Genomic DNA, 14,073 nt, shown 5'->3' on the forward strand with positions numbered 1-14,073 from the left:
AAATTCTGGATAGCATGAAAGGATACTTGAATAAGAGTTTTTCAAAGAAAGACCTCAGTAAAGCTACTTACATATTGAGCATCAAGATCTATTGAGATAGATCAAGACGCTTGATAAGATTTTCAATTAGTACATACCTTGACAAGATTTTGAAGTAGTTCAAAATGGAACAGTCAAAGAAAGAGTTCTTGCCTGTGTTGCAAAGGTGTGAAATTGAGTAAGACTCAAATCCCGACCACGGCAGAAAATAGAAAAGAGAATGAAAGTCATTCCCTATGCCTCAGTCATAGGTTCTATAAAGTATGCTATGCTATGTACCAGACCTATTGTATACCTTGTTCTGAATTTGGTAAGGGAATACAATAGTGATCTAGGAGTAGATCACTGGACATTGGTCAAGAATATCCTTAGTAAGGACTAAGGAAATGTTTCTCGATTATGGAGGTGATAAAAGAGTTCGGCGTAAAAGTTACATCGGTGCAAGCTTTTACACCAATCCAGATGACTCTAAGTCTCAATCTGGATACATATTGAAAGTGGGAGCAATTAGCTAGAGTAGCTCAGTGCAGAGCATTGTAGACATAGAATATTTGCAAAATACATACGGCTCTGAATGTGACAGATCCGTTGACTAAGCTTCTCTCACGAGCAAAACATGATCACACCTTAGTACTCTTTGGGTGTTAGCCACATAGCTAGGTGAACTAGATTATTGACTCTAGTAAACCCTTTGGGTGTTGGTCACATGACGATGTGAAACTATGGGTGTTAATCATATGCAGATATGAATATTGGTGTTAAATCACATGGCGATGTGAACTAGATTATTGACTCTAGTGCAAGTGGGAGACTGAAGGAAATATGCCCTAGAGGCAATAATAAAGTTATTATTTATTTCCTTATTTCATGATAAATGTTTATTATTCATGCTAGAATTGTATTAACCGGAAACATAATACATGTGTGAATACATAGACAAACATAGTGTCACTAGTATGCCTCTACTTGACTAGCTCATTAATCAAAGATGGTTATGTTTCCTAGCCATGGACAAAGAGTTGTCATTTGATTAACGGGATCACATCATTAGTAGAATGAAGTGATTGACTTGACCCATTCCGTTAGCTTAGCACTTGATCGTTTAGTATATTGCTATTGCTTTCTTCATGACTTATACATGTTCCTGTAACTATGAGATTATGCAACTCCCGTTTACCGGAGGAACACTTTGGGTGCTACCAAACGTCACAACGTAACTGGGTGATTATAAAGGAGCTCTACAGGTGTCTCCAAAGGTACATGTTGGGTTGGCGTATTTCGAGATTAGGATTTGTCACTCCGACTGTCGGAGAGGTGTCTCTGGGCCCTCTCGGTAATGCACATCACTATAAGCCTTGCAAGCAATGTGACTAATGAGTTAGTTACGGAATGATGCATTACGTAACGAGTAAAGAGACTTGCCGGTAACGAGATTGAACTAGGTATTGGATATTGTCGATCAAATCTCGGACAAGTAACATACCGATGACAAAGGGAATAGCGTATGTTGTTATGCGGTTTGACCGATAAAGATCTTCGTAGAATATGTAGGATCCAATATGAGCATCCAGGTTCCGATATTGGTTATTGACCGGAAACAGTTCTAGGTCATGTCTACATAGTTCTCGAACCCGTAGGGTCCGCACGCTTAACGTTACGATGACAGTTTTATTATGACTTTATATGTTTTGATGTAGCGAAGGTTGGTAGGCGTCCCGGATGTGATCACGAACATGACGAGGAGTCTCAAAATGGTTGAGACATAAAGATTGATATATTGGATGACTATATTCGGACACCGGAATTGTTCCGGGTGATTTCGGAGAAAACCGGAGTGCCGGAGGGGTTACCGGAACCCCCCGGGGAAGTATTGGACCTTAGTGGGCCTTAGGGGAGAGAGAGGGCAGCAGCCCAGGAGGTGGCGCCCCCCCCCCATGGGGAGTCCGAATTGGACTAGGGAGGGGGGTGCGGCCCCTCTTTCCCTCTCCCTCTCCCTCTCTTTCCTTCCCCCTTCCTCCTTCCTAGTGGGACTAGGAAAGGGGAATCCTACTCCCACTAGGAGGAGGATTCCCCCCTCCTTGGAGCGCCCCCTAGGGCCGGCCGGCCTCCCCCCTTGCTCCTTTATATACGGGGGCAGGGGGGCACCCCAGGACACACAAGTTGATCTTCGTGATCGTTCCTTAGCCATGTGCGGTGCCCCCCTCCACCATATTCCACCTCGGTCATATCGTTGCGGTGCTTAGGCGAAGCCCTGCGTCGGTAGAACATCATCATCGTCACCACGCCGTCGTGCTGACGGAACTCATCCCCGACACTTTGCTGGATCGGAGTCCGGGGATCGTCATCGAGCTGAACGTGTGCTGAACTCGGAGGTGCCATACGTTCGGTGCTTGGATCGGTCGGATCGTGAAGACGTACGACTACATCAACCGCGTTGTCATAACGCTTCCGCTTTCGGTCTACGAGGGTACGTGGACACACTCTCCCCTCTCGTTGCTATGCATCACCATGATCTTGCGTGTGCATAGGAATTTTTTTTGAAATTACTACGTTCCCCAACAACGATGATGCCGGCGGCCGTGTAATCCCGACCGCCGGCGAGGAGCTCCGGATCAATGAGCCTGTTGTGGAGGCGTTGCAGGGTTGTTGTTGGACGGTGAAGGAGATGTTTGCTTGATACGTCTCCAACATATGTATAATTTTCAATTATTCCATGCTATTATATTATCTCTTTTGGATGTTTTATATGCATTAATATGCTATTTTATATTGGGACTTCCTTATTAACCTAGAGCCCGGTGCTATTTTCTATTTTTTCCTTGTTATTAAGCTTTGCAGAAAAGGAATACCTAACAGAGTCCAAACGGAATAAAACTTTCGCGATGATTATTCTTGGACCAGAAGATAACCAGGAGACTTGGAGATGAAGTCGGAGAAGCTTCGAGGCGGCCACAAGGACGGAGGGCGCGCCCCGCACCCTTGTGGGCCCCTCGTGCCTCTCCTGACCTAATTCTTTCGCCTATATATTCCCAAATATCCCCAAACCACCAGAAGCATCCACCGAAACACTTTTCCACGCCACAACCTCCTGTTCCCCATGAGATCCCATCTAGAGGCCTTTTCCGGCATCGTGCCGAAGGGGATTCGATCACGGAGGGCTTCTACATCAACTCCATTGCCCTTCCGATGAAGCGTGAGTAGTTTACCACAGACCTATGGGTCCATAGCTAGTAGCTAGATGGTGTCTTCTCTCTCTTTGATTCTCAATACCATGTTCTCATCGATGTTCTTGGATATCTATCCGATGTAATCTTCTTTTGCGGTGTGTTTGTCGGGATCCGATGAATTGTGGATTTATGATCAGCTTATCTATGAAGTATTTGAATCTCCTCTGAATTATTATATGGATGATTTGATATCGTTGTAATTATCTTCGAACTATCGATTTAGTTTGGCCAACTAGATTGGTTTTTCTTGTGATGGAAGAAGTGCTTATCTTTGGGTTCAATCTTGTGATGTCGTTTCCTAGTGACAGTAGGGGTAGCAAGGCACATATTGTATTGTTGCCATCGAGGATAAAAAGATGGGGTTTACATCATAGTGCTTGAGTTTATTCCTCTACATCATGTCATCTTAATTAATGTGTTACTCTCTTCTTCATGAACTTAATACACTAGATGCAGGCATGCGTCGGTCGATGTGTGGAGTAATAGTAGTAGATGCAGAACTGTTTCGGTCTATTTGACACGGATGTGATGCCTATATTCATGATAATTGCCTTATATATCATTATAACTTTGCGCTTTTCTATCAATTGCTCGACAGTAATTTGTTCACCCACCGTATTATTTGCTATCTTGAGAGAAGCCACTAGTGAAACCTATGGCCCCTGGGTCTATTTTCCACAATATAAGTTTCCTATCTACTATTTTCCATCGTATTAGTTTCCAATCTACTATTTTGCAATCTTTTACTTTCCGATCGATAAACCAAAAATACCAAAAATATTTTATCTTTTGTTTCATCTATCTCTACCAGATCTCACTTTTGCAAGTAATCGTGAAGGGATTGACAACCCCTTCACCGTGTTGGGTGCAAGTTTGTTTGATTGTTTGTGAAGGTCTTGGTGATTTGTGTGTTGTCTCCAACTGGATTGATACCTTCGTTCTCAAACTGAGGGAAATACTTATCTCTACTTTTCTGCATCACCCTTTCCTCTTCAAGGGAAAAACCAACGCAAGCTCAAGAAGTAGCAGGAAGAATTTCTGGTGCCATTGCCGGGGAGATCTACGCCAAGTCAAGACATACCAAGTAGCCAACATAACACTCTCATCTCTTGCATTACATTATTCGCCATTTGCCTCTCGTTTTCCTCTCCCCCACTTTTAAGATGATTTTATAAAAGATTTGCCTTCTTTCTGTATGTCTTTTTGTTTGTGTTTCCATGTGCCTTCTATTTTCTTGCATCTTTGCTTGCTAAAAATCTATTGATATGGATCCACTTAAAGTGTTCTACTTGGATCATCTTCGATCTATATGTGCTCGCGCTGAAACTCCAACTAGTTTAGTTGAGGGAAAATCTTTAGATGAGCATACTCATTTTGTGCGTCACCGTTTGTCTGAAAAAGGGAGACTCTTATGGAATCAAATAAACATTTTGTTGTGTAATGTGATGTCGCTTGAAGCTACGTCGGTTTTTCCCCAAAGAGGAAGGGATGATGCAGCACAACGGTGGTAGGTATTTCCCTCAGATATGAAACCAAGGTTATCGAACTAGTAGGAGAACCATGCAACACAACAAAAACAGCCCCCGCACACAAAGAACTACACCTTGCAACCCGACGTGTTAAAGGGGTTGTCAATCCCTTTCGGGGTATGTCGCCTCAAGATAGGCAAAGGACGTGAGGTAAATTTGTAGATAGGATAAATGGATCGCGGAACAAATAAATTGCAGCAAGGTATTTTTTGAATTTTTTGTCTAATAGATTTGAAAATAAACGCAAGGAAAAAGTAGATCGCAAGGCAAATATATGAGAAAGAAGACCCGGGGGTCGTAGGTTTCACTAGTGGCTTCTCTCGAGAAAAATAGCAAACGGTGGGTAAACAAATTACTGTTGGGTAATTGATAGAACTTAAAATAATCATGACGATATCCAGGCAATAATCATTACATAGGCATCACGTCCAAGCTTAGTAGACCAACTTCTGCCTGCATCTACTACTATTACTCCACACATCGACCGGTATCCAGCATGCATCTACTATATTAAGTTCATGGAAAAGCGGAGTAATGCAAAAAGAACAATGACATGATGTAGAAAGATGCGTTTATCTATTGCGGAAGATATGGATCCCGTCTTTTTATCCTTAGTAGTAATGATACATACGTGTCGGTTCCCTTTCTGTCACTGGGATCAAGCACCGTAAGATCGAACCCACTACCGGGTACCTCTTCCCATTGCAAGATAAATAGATCAAGTTGGCCAAACAAAACCCAAATATCGAAGAAGAAATACGAGGCTATAAGAGATCATGCATATAAGAGATCAAAGAACTCAAATAACTTTGATGGATATAAAAAGATATAACTCATCATAAACTCAAAGTTCATCAGATCCCAACAAACACACCGCCAAAAGACTTACATCATATGGATCTCCAAGAGATCATTGTATTGAGAATCAAGAGAGAGAGGGAGAGAGGAAGCCATCTAGCTACTAACTACGGACCAGAAGGTCTACAAAGAACTACTCACGCATCATCGGAGAGGCACTAATGGAAGTGGTGAACCCCTCTGTGATGGTGTCTAGATTGGATCTGGTGGTTCTGGACTTTGCGGCGGCTGCATGAAAACTTCGTCGACTCCCCTAGGGTTTCTGGAATATTGGGTTATTTATAGAGCAAAGAGTCGGTCCGGGGGGGCACCCGAGGTGGGCACAACCCACCAGGGCGCACCCTGGTGGGTTGTCCCCTCCTCGGGACTGCCCCTAGGTGCAACCAGGTCCCATTGTGTTCCTTCTGGCCCATAAAAAATCACCGTAAATTGGCGTGGCATTTGGACTCCATCTGATATTGATTTCCTACGATGTAAAAAACATGTAGAAAACAACAACTGGCACTTGGCACTATGTCAATAGGTTAACCAAAAAATGATATAAAATGACTATAAATTGATTATAAAACATCCAAGATTGATAATAAAACAGCATGGAATAATAAAAAATTATAGATACGTTGGAGACGCATCAGCATCCCCAAGCTTAACTCCTGCTCGTGCTCGAGTAGGTAAGTGATAAAATAGAAATTTTGATGTGGAGTGTTGTTTATAATGTCATATCATATTATTTTCTACATAGAATGGACATTTGGACTTTTATGTGATTCAAAGCAATAATCTAGTTTTGACATAATAATTTAGATACTCAAGCATATCAATAAGCAACCATGTCTTTCAAAATATCAATGCTAAAACAAGTTATCTCTAGCCCATCATGCTCAAATATTGATCCAATCATGAAACACACTTGAATATTAGCTACACCCATTACTTAAGTACAATCATATTGTCCCCCAGTTGGTGCTTTTATAAGAGAGGATGGAGACTCAATTTCAAAAATAAAAATTGCATAAAGTAAAAGAAAGGCCCTTCGCGGAGGGAAGTAGTGATTTGTAGAGGTGCCAGAGCTCAAAGCGAAAAAAATAGAGATAAAAACATTTTTGGAGGTGTATCCATCCCACCAACGAAAATGACTTGGAGCATCCCAACACTTTCCATGCTAGATATATCATAGGCGGTTCCCAAATAGAAAATAAAGTTTATTCCTTTTTCCACCATAACTTTCACTTTCCATGGCTAGCCGTATCCACGGGTGCCCTCCATACCAACACTTTCCAAGGAATTTATTATTTGACAACATAAAGTAAATTCATTTTTGCATTTCGGGACTGGGCATCCCTAATACCTTTGCCTTACTCTTGTGCAATGACAAGTGTATAAACACTCATCGTGAGAATAACACATCTAGCATGGAAAATATTAGCTACTCGTTACTGTTCCGCGAGCGAAACAAACACACAAAAGATAAGTTCATTTTGAAAATTAGAGATGGCACATGAAAATTTGCTTAGAACAACAAAAGAATATCGCATTTAGGTAGATATAGTGGACTCATGTGGCAAAACTGGTTTAAAGGATTTTGGATGCATAAGTAGAGGTCATACTTGGTGCAAAATGAAGGCTAGCAAAAAGATTAAGAAGCGACCAACCAAGAAACGAATAATCTCATAAGCAAGCATTAATCATAATTAACACCGAATAATACACCACAAGTAGGATATAATTTTCACTGCATGATTATTGACTTTCGTGCGTGCATAGGGAATCACAAACCTTAACACCAATATTCTTACTAGAGCACAATTACTCATCAACATAACTCACATATCACACCATCATATCTCAAAACTATTACTAAGAATCAAGTTTATTTTGTCCAATGATCTTCATGACATATATTTTTTTCTTTCTTTATCCTTCTTGGATATCTATCACTTTGGGACTAATTTTCATGTGTTGCTTTTCATAAGCTCAAACAAATATAAGTGAAGCAAGAGAGAATTTCTTCAAAATTTTAATAACTCTCAAATAAATCTAAATGAATCAAGAGAGCATTTCTTCGAAAATACTAAGCACACCGTGCTCAAAAAGATATAAGTGAACCACTAGAGCAAGTCCATTGCTCATAAAAATTTAAGTGAAGCATAGAGAGCAATTCTAACAAGTCAAGGCATAATTTTGGCTCTCTCAAGTAGGTGTGTCCAGCAAGGATTGATGACTTAAAACAAAAAATAAAACAAGCAAAGACACATATCATACAAGATGCTCCAAGCAAAACACATATCATGTGACGAATAAAAATATAGCCTCGAGTAAAATACCGATGGTCCTTAGAAGAAAGAGGGGATGACACTCGGGGGCATCCCCAGGCTTAGTTGGTTGCTCATTCTTGGATAATACCTTGGGATGCCGGGGCATCCCCAAGCTTAGGCTCTTCTATCCTTCTTTCATCCATCGTAAGATAACCCAAAACTTGAAAACTTCAATCACACAAAACTCAACAAAACCCTTGTGAGATCCGTTAGTAAAAGAAAGCAAACCACTACTATAAGTGATGTGGCAAATCAATTCTCATTTTGTTTTTGTATTATATCTATTGTATTCCAACTTTTCTATGGCAAACATTAATCAAAGAAACCATAGAGCCATCAAAATAAGCACACAACACAAAGAAAACAGAATCTGTCAAAACAGAACAGTCTGTAGTAATCTAGAACTTCCGAATACTTCTGTAACTCCAAACGCTCTACCAAATTAGGAAGACCAGCATAATTTTTATATTAATCTTATGCAAAAAGAATCAGGAAAAAAAATCTCTTTTCTGTGATTCATGATAAATTTTTTCGTGAGCGCAAAGTTTCTGTCTTTTTCAGCAAGATCAAACAACTATCACCCCAGCAGATCCTAAAGGCTTTGCTTGGCACAAACACTAATTAAAACACACAAAAAACACTCATAACAGTAGCATAATTGTGCTAACACTCAAGAAAAGAAAGCAAAAGGCAAAAATAAATTTTATTCATTGGGTTGCCTTCCAACAAGCTCTATAGTTTTACTCCCCTAGCTAGGCATAATATTTCAATGATGCTCACATAAAAGATAGTAGTTGAAATATGAAGAGAGCATCATGTAGTATCTGGCAAACAAATTTAAGTCTAACATACTTCCTATGCCTAGGAATTTTATAGGAAAACAAATTAGCAAGAAAAGCAAGATCTAGCGTATGCAAGGAAGATGAAAGAAACAATAGAAATCTCAACATGAAGATAAGCAACTTAGTGACATGAAGATTTCCACAACCATATTTCCCTCTCTCATAATAATTATATGTGGGGTCATATTCAAATTCAACAATATAGCTATCACGTAACATATTTTCTACATGATCCACATGCATGCAAAGTTGACACTCTTCCAAAATAGTGGGATTAACATTAACTAAAGTCATGACCTCTCCAAAGCCAGTTTTATCAAAAATTTCATAAGATTGAACATTCTCCAAAGTAGTGGGATCTAAAGTTGACATGCTTCCAAACCCAGTTTCAGTATTATTGCAAACACTATTATCAATCTCATATTCATGACGGGGCTTTAATAAATTTTCAAGATCATAAGAAGAATCACCCCAATCATGATCATTGCAATAAGTAGTGGACATAGCAAAATTAGCATCCCCAAGCTTGGGGTTTTGCATATTATCAGCACAATTGACGTTAATAGAATTTATAGTAAAATCATTGCAATCATGCTTTTCATTCAAAGAGCTATCATGAATCACTTCATAAATTTCTTCATCACGATTTTCACATTCATGAATCTCAAGCAAAACTTCATAAGGATAATCTAGTGTACTCAAATCACTAGAAATTTGTTCATTATAATTGGATCTCTTAAAAAGATTAGCAAGTGGATCAGGATCCATAAGAGATATTTAGCAAGCAAAGATGCAAGCAAATAGAAGACACATTGCACACAAGCAAAGAAAGGATCTGACGAGAAAACGGCGGACGAAAAACAAGGCTAATAAAACGGCAAATTTTTGTGAAGTGGGGGAGAGGAAAATGAGAGGCAAATGGTGAATAATGTAAAGGAGATGAGATTTGTGATTAGGAACCTGGTTATGTTGAAGATCCTCCCCGGCAACGGTGCCAGAAATTCCTTTTGATGTCGCTTGAAGCTACGTCGGTTTTTCCCCAAAGAGGAAGGGATGATGCAACACGGCGGTGGTAGGTATTTCCCTCAGATATGAAACCAATGTTATCAAACCCGTACGAGAACCAACCAACATAACGTAAACAAGCCCTGCACACAAAGAACAACAACTCGCAACCCGACGTGTTAAAGGGGTTATCAATCCCTTTCGGGGTACGGCGCCTCAAGATAGGCAAAGGACGTGAGGTAAATTTGTAAATAGGATAAATAGATCACAGAACAAATAAATTGCAGCAAGGTATTTTTGTATTTTTTGGTATAATAGATCTGAAAGTAAACGCAAGGAAAAAGTAGATCACAAGGAAAATATATGAGAAAGCAGACTCGGGGGCTGTAGGTTTCACTAGTAGCTTCTCTCGAGAAAAATAGCAAATGGTGGGTAAACAAATTACTGTTGGGCAATTGATAGAACTTCAAATAATCATGACGATATCCAAGCAATGATCATTACATAGGCATCACGTCCATGATTAGTAGACCGACTTCTGCCTGCATCTACTACTGTTACTCCACACATCGACCGCTATCCAGCATGCTTCTACTGTATTAAGTTCATGGAAAAATGGAGTAATGCAATAAGAACGATGACATGATGTAGACAAAATCCGTTTATCTATTGCGGCAGATATGGATCCCATCTTTCTGTCCTTAGTAGCAACGATACATACGTCTCGGTTCCCTTTCTGTCACTGGGATTAAGCACTGTAAGATCGAACCCACTACCTGGCACCTCTTCTCATTGCAAGATAAATAGATCAAGTTGGCCAAACAAAACCCAAATATCGGAGAATAAATACGAGGTTATAAGAGATCACGCATATAAAGATCAAAGAACTCAAATAATTTTCATAGATATAAAAAGATATAACTCATCATAAACTCGAAGTTCATCAGATCCCAACAAACACACCGCCAAAAGACTTATATCATATGGATCTCCAAGAGATCATTGTATTGATAATCAAGAGAGAGAGACGAAGCCATCTAGCTACTAACTACGGACCTGAAGGTCTACAAAGAACTACTCATGCATCATCGGAGAGGCAACAATGGAAGTGGTGAACCCCTCCGTGATGGTGTCTAGATTGGATCTGGTGGTTCTGGACTCTGTGGCGGCTGGATGAAAATTCCGTCGACTCCCCTAGGGTTTCTGGAATATTGGGGTATTTATAGAGCAAAGAGTCGGTCCAGGGGGCACCCGAGGTGGGCACAACCCATCATGGCGCGCCTGGGCCTCCTGGCGCGCCCTGGTGGGTTGTCCCCTCCTCGGGAATCCCCCCAGGTGCAACCAGGGCCCGTTGTGTTCCTTATGGCCCATAAAAAATCATCGTAAATTGGCGTGGCATTTGGACTCCATCTGATATTGATTTCCTGCAATGTAAAAAACATGAAGAAAATAGAAACTGGCACTTCGCACTATGTCAATAAGTTAGTACCAAAAAATGATATAAAATGATTATAAAACATCCATGATTGATAATAAAACAACATGGAATAATCAAAGATTATAGATACGTTGGACACGTATCATTATGCTAGGAATCTTTGTGAAATTTATGATTTTACTTTTTGCTCTAAGAAACCTAGAAAACACCTTTCCTACCTATGTGAATTTAATGGTAATGAAATCTTATCTTCTCATGAAAAGGGTGTTTATAGTTACTATGATACCGAACAAATGGAAGAATTTGTTGCTTTTAAGGCTCCTCATGAAGTTGCTTCTTTGATTAAAAAGTATGACAGTACTCTCTACTAATCTGAAAATTCCGACATACTTAAATATTGCTATGAAAACTATGCTCATAATGTCTATGTCAAAGATTTATTGAGAGAATGACCGTTGCTTTGGAAGAAAATAATGATATGCATGAATCTATAGATAATTGTGATTCCAATGATTTGACTGAAATATCCCTTGATGAACATGATGCTTGCTATTCTTATGGCCATGATGCTAAGACTTATGGAGATGAATTTGCTATAGTTCCTTATGTTAAACATGAGATTATTGCTATTGCACCCATACTTGATAGTTCCTCGAATCAAAAGCATGATTGCAATGATGTTATTATAAAATCTATTAGTATCAATTGTGCTAATAATATGCAAAACCTCATGCTTGGGGATGCCAGCTTTGCTATGTCTGCTACTTACTGCAATGATCATGATTATTGGGGTGATAATGCTTCTTATGATCTTGAAAAATTATTTAAGCCTTATGATGAATATGTTTGCTATAATATTGAAAGTGGGTTTGGAAGAGTGTCAACATTAGGAATTAATAATTCCACTACTTTGGAGATTGATCAATCTTATGAAATTTTTGATAAAAGTGGGCTTGGAGAAGTCATGACTTTACTTTATGATAATCCCACTATTTTGGAAGAGTGTAAGCTTTGAATGCATGTGGATCATGAAGAGAAAATCTTATATGATAGCTATATTGTTGAATTTGATTACGATATTACATGTAATTACTATGAGAGAGGAAAATATGGTTGTAGAAATTTTCATTTTACTAAATTACCTCTCGTTATGTTGAGATTGCTATTAATTCTTTCTTATTCTTTGCATATGCTAGTTTTTACTTGCCTTGCTAATTTGTATGCCTATAAGATGCCTATGCATAGGAAGTATGTTAGACTTAGATGTGTTATTCACATGCTACATTATGCTCTCTTCGTGTTTCAATTGCTATCTCTCATGTGAGCATCATTAAAATTATCAATGCCTAGCTAAGGGCATTAAACAATAGCGCTTGTTGGGAGGCAACCCAATTTTATTTTTGTTCTGTTTTGCTTTGAATAATTCATCTAGCCTTTGGTTAGATGTGTTTTTGTGTTTTAATTAGTGTTTATGCCAAGTAAGACCTTTGGGATGGCTTACGGTGATAGTTGATTTGATCTTGCTGAAAAACAGAAACGTTTACGTCCGGTCCCAGAATTGTTTAAATTCACTTGAGAGTGGAAAAATCCTGAATGTTTTACACAAGATAGTTACACAAATTGCCGCTTTTTTCCTAATTGTTCAGAATTTTTGGAGTTACAGAAGGATTCCAAGTTTCCAGATTGCTACAGACTGTTCTGTTTTTAACAGATTCTGTTTTCTTTGTGTTGTTTGCTTATTGTGATGAATCTATGGGTAGTATCCGGGGGTATGAACCATGGAAAAGTTAGAATACAGTAGATATTACACCAATATAAATAAATAATGAGTTCATAACAGTACCAAAAGGGTGATTTATTTTCTTATACTAAAGGAGCTTATGAGATTTTCTATTGAGTTTTGTATTGTGAAGCTTTCAAGTTTTTGGTAAGGAATTGATGGACTATGGAATAAGGAGTGGCAAGAGCCTAAGCTTGGGGATTCCCAAGGCACCCCAAGGTAATATTCAACGACAACCAAGAGCCTAAGCTTGTGGAGCCCCGGAATGCATCCCCTCTTTCGTCATTGTCTATCGGTAACTTTACTTGAGGCTATATTTTTATTCACCACATGATATGTGTTTTGCTTGGAGCATCTTGTATGACTTGAGTCTTTGCTTTTTAGTTTGCCAGAATCATCCTTTCTGTAAACACCTTGTGAAAGGGACACACATGAATCATGATTTATTAGAATACTCTATGTGTTTCACTTATATCTTTTGAGCTAGGCAATATTGCTCTAGTGCTTCACTTATATCTTTTTAGAGCACGGCGGTGGTTTTATTTTATAGAAATTGTTGAACTCTCATGCTTCACTTATCTTATTTTGAGAGTCTTTGTAAACGGCATGGTAATTTTCTTTGGTTATAAATTTAGTCCTAATATGATAGGCATCCAAAAGGGATATAATAAAATCTTTCATATAAAGTGCATTGAATACTATGAGAAGTCTGATTCCTTATGATTGTTTTGAGATATAAAGATGGTGATATTAGAGTCATGCTAGTGAGTAATTGTGAATGGGAGAAATACTTGTGTTGAGGTTTGTGATTCCCTTAGCATGCACGTATGGTGAACCGTTATGTAACAAAGTTGGAGCATGAGGTATTTATTGATTGTCTTCCATATGAGTGGCGGTCGGGGACGAGCGATGGTGTTTTCCTACCAATCTATCCCCCTAGGAGCATGCGTGTAGTACTTTTTTTTGATGACTAATAGATTATTGCAATAAGTATGTGAGTTATTTATGACTAATGTTGAGTCCATGGATTATACACACTC

The sequence above is a fragment of the Triticum aestivum genome, chromosome 6B, assembly GCF_018294505.1.
Source record: "Triticum aestivum cultivar Chinese Spring chromosome 6B, IWGSC CS RefSeq v2.1, whole genome shotgun sequence".
In the NCBI taxonomy this organism is placed as follows: domain Eukaryota; kingdom Viridiplantae; phylum Streptophyta; class Magnoliopsida; order Poales; family Poaceae; genus Triticum; species Triticum aestivum.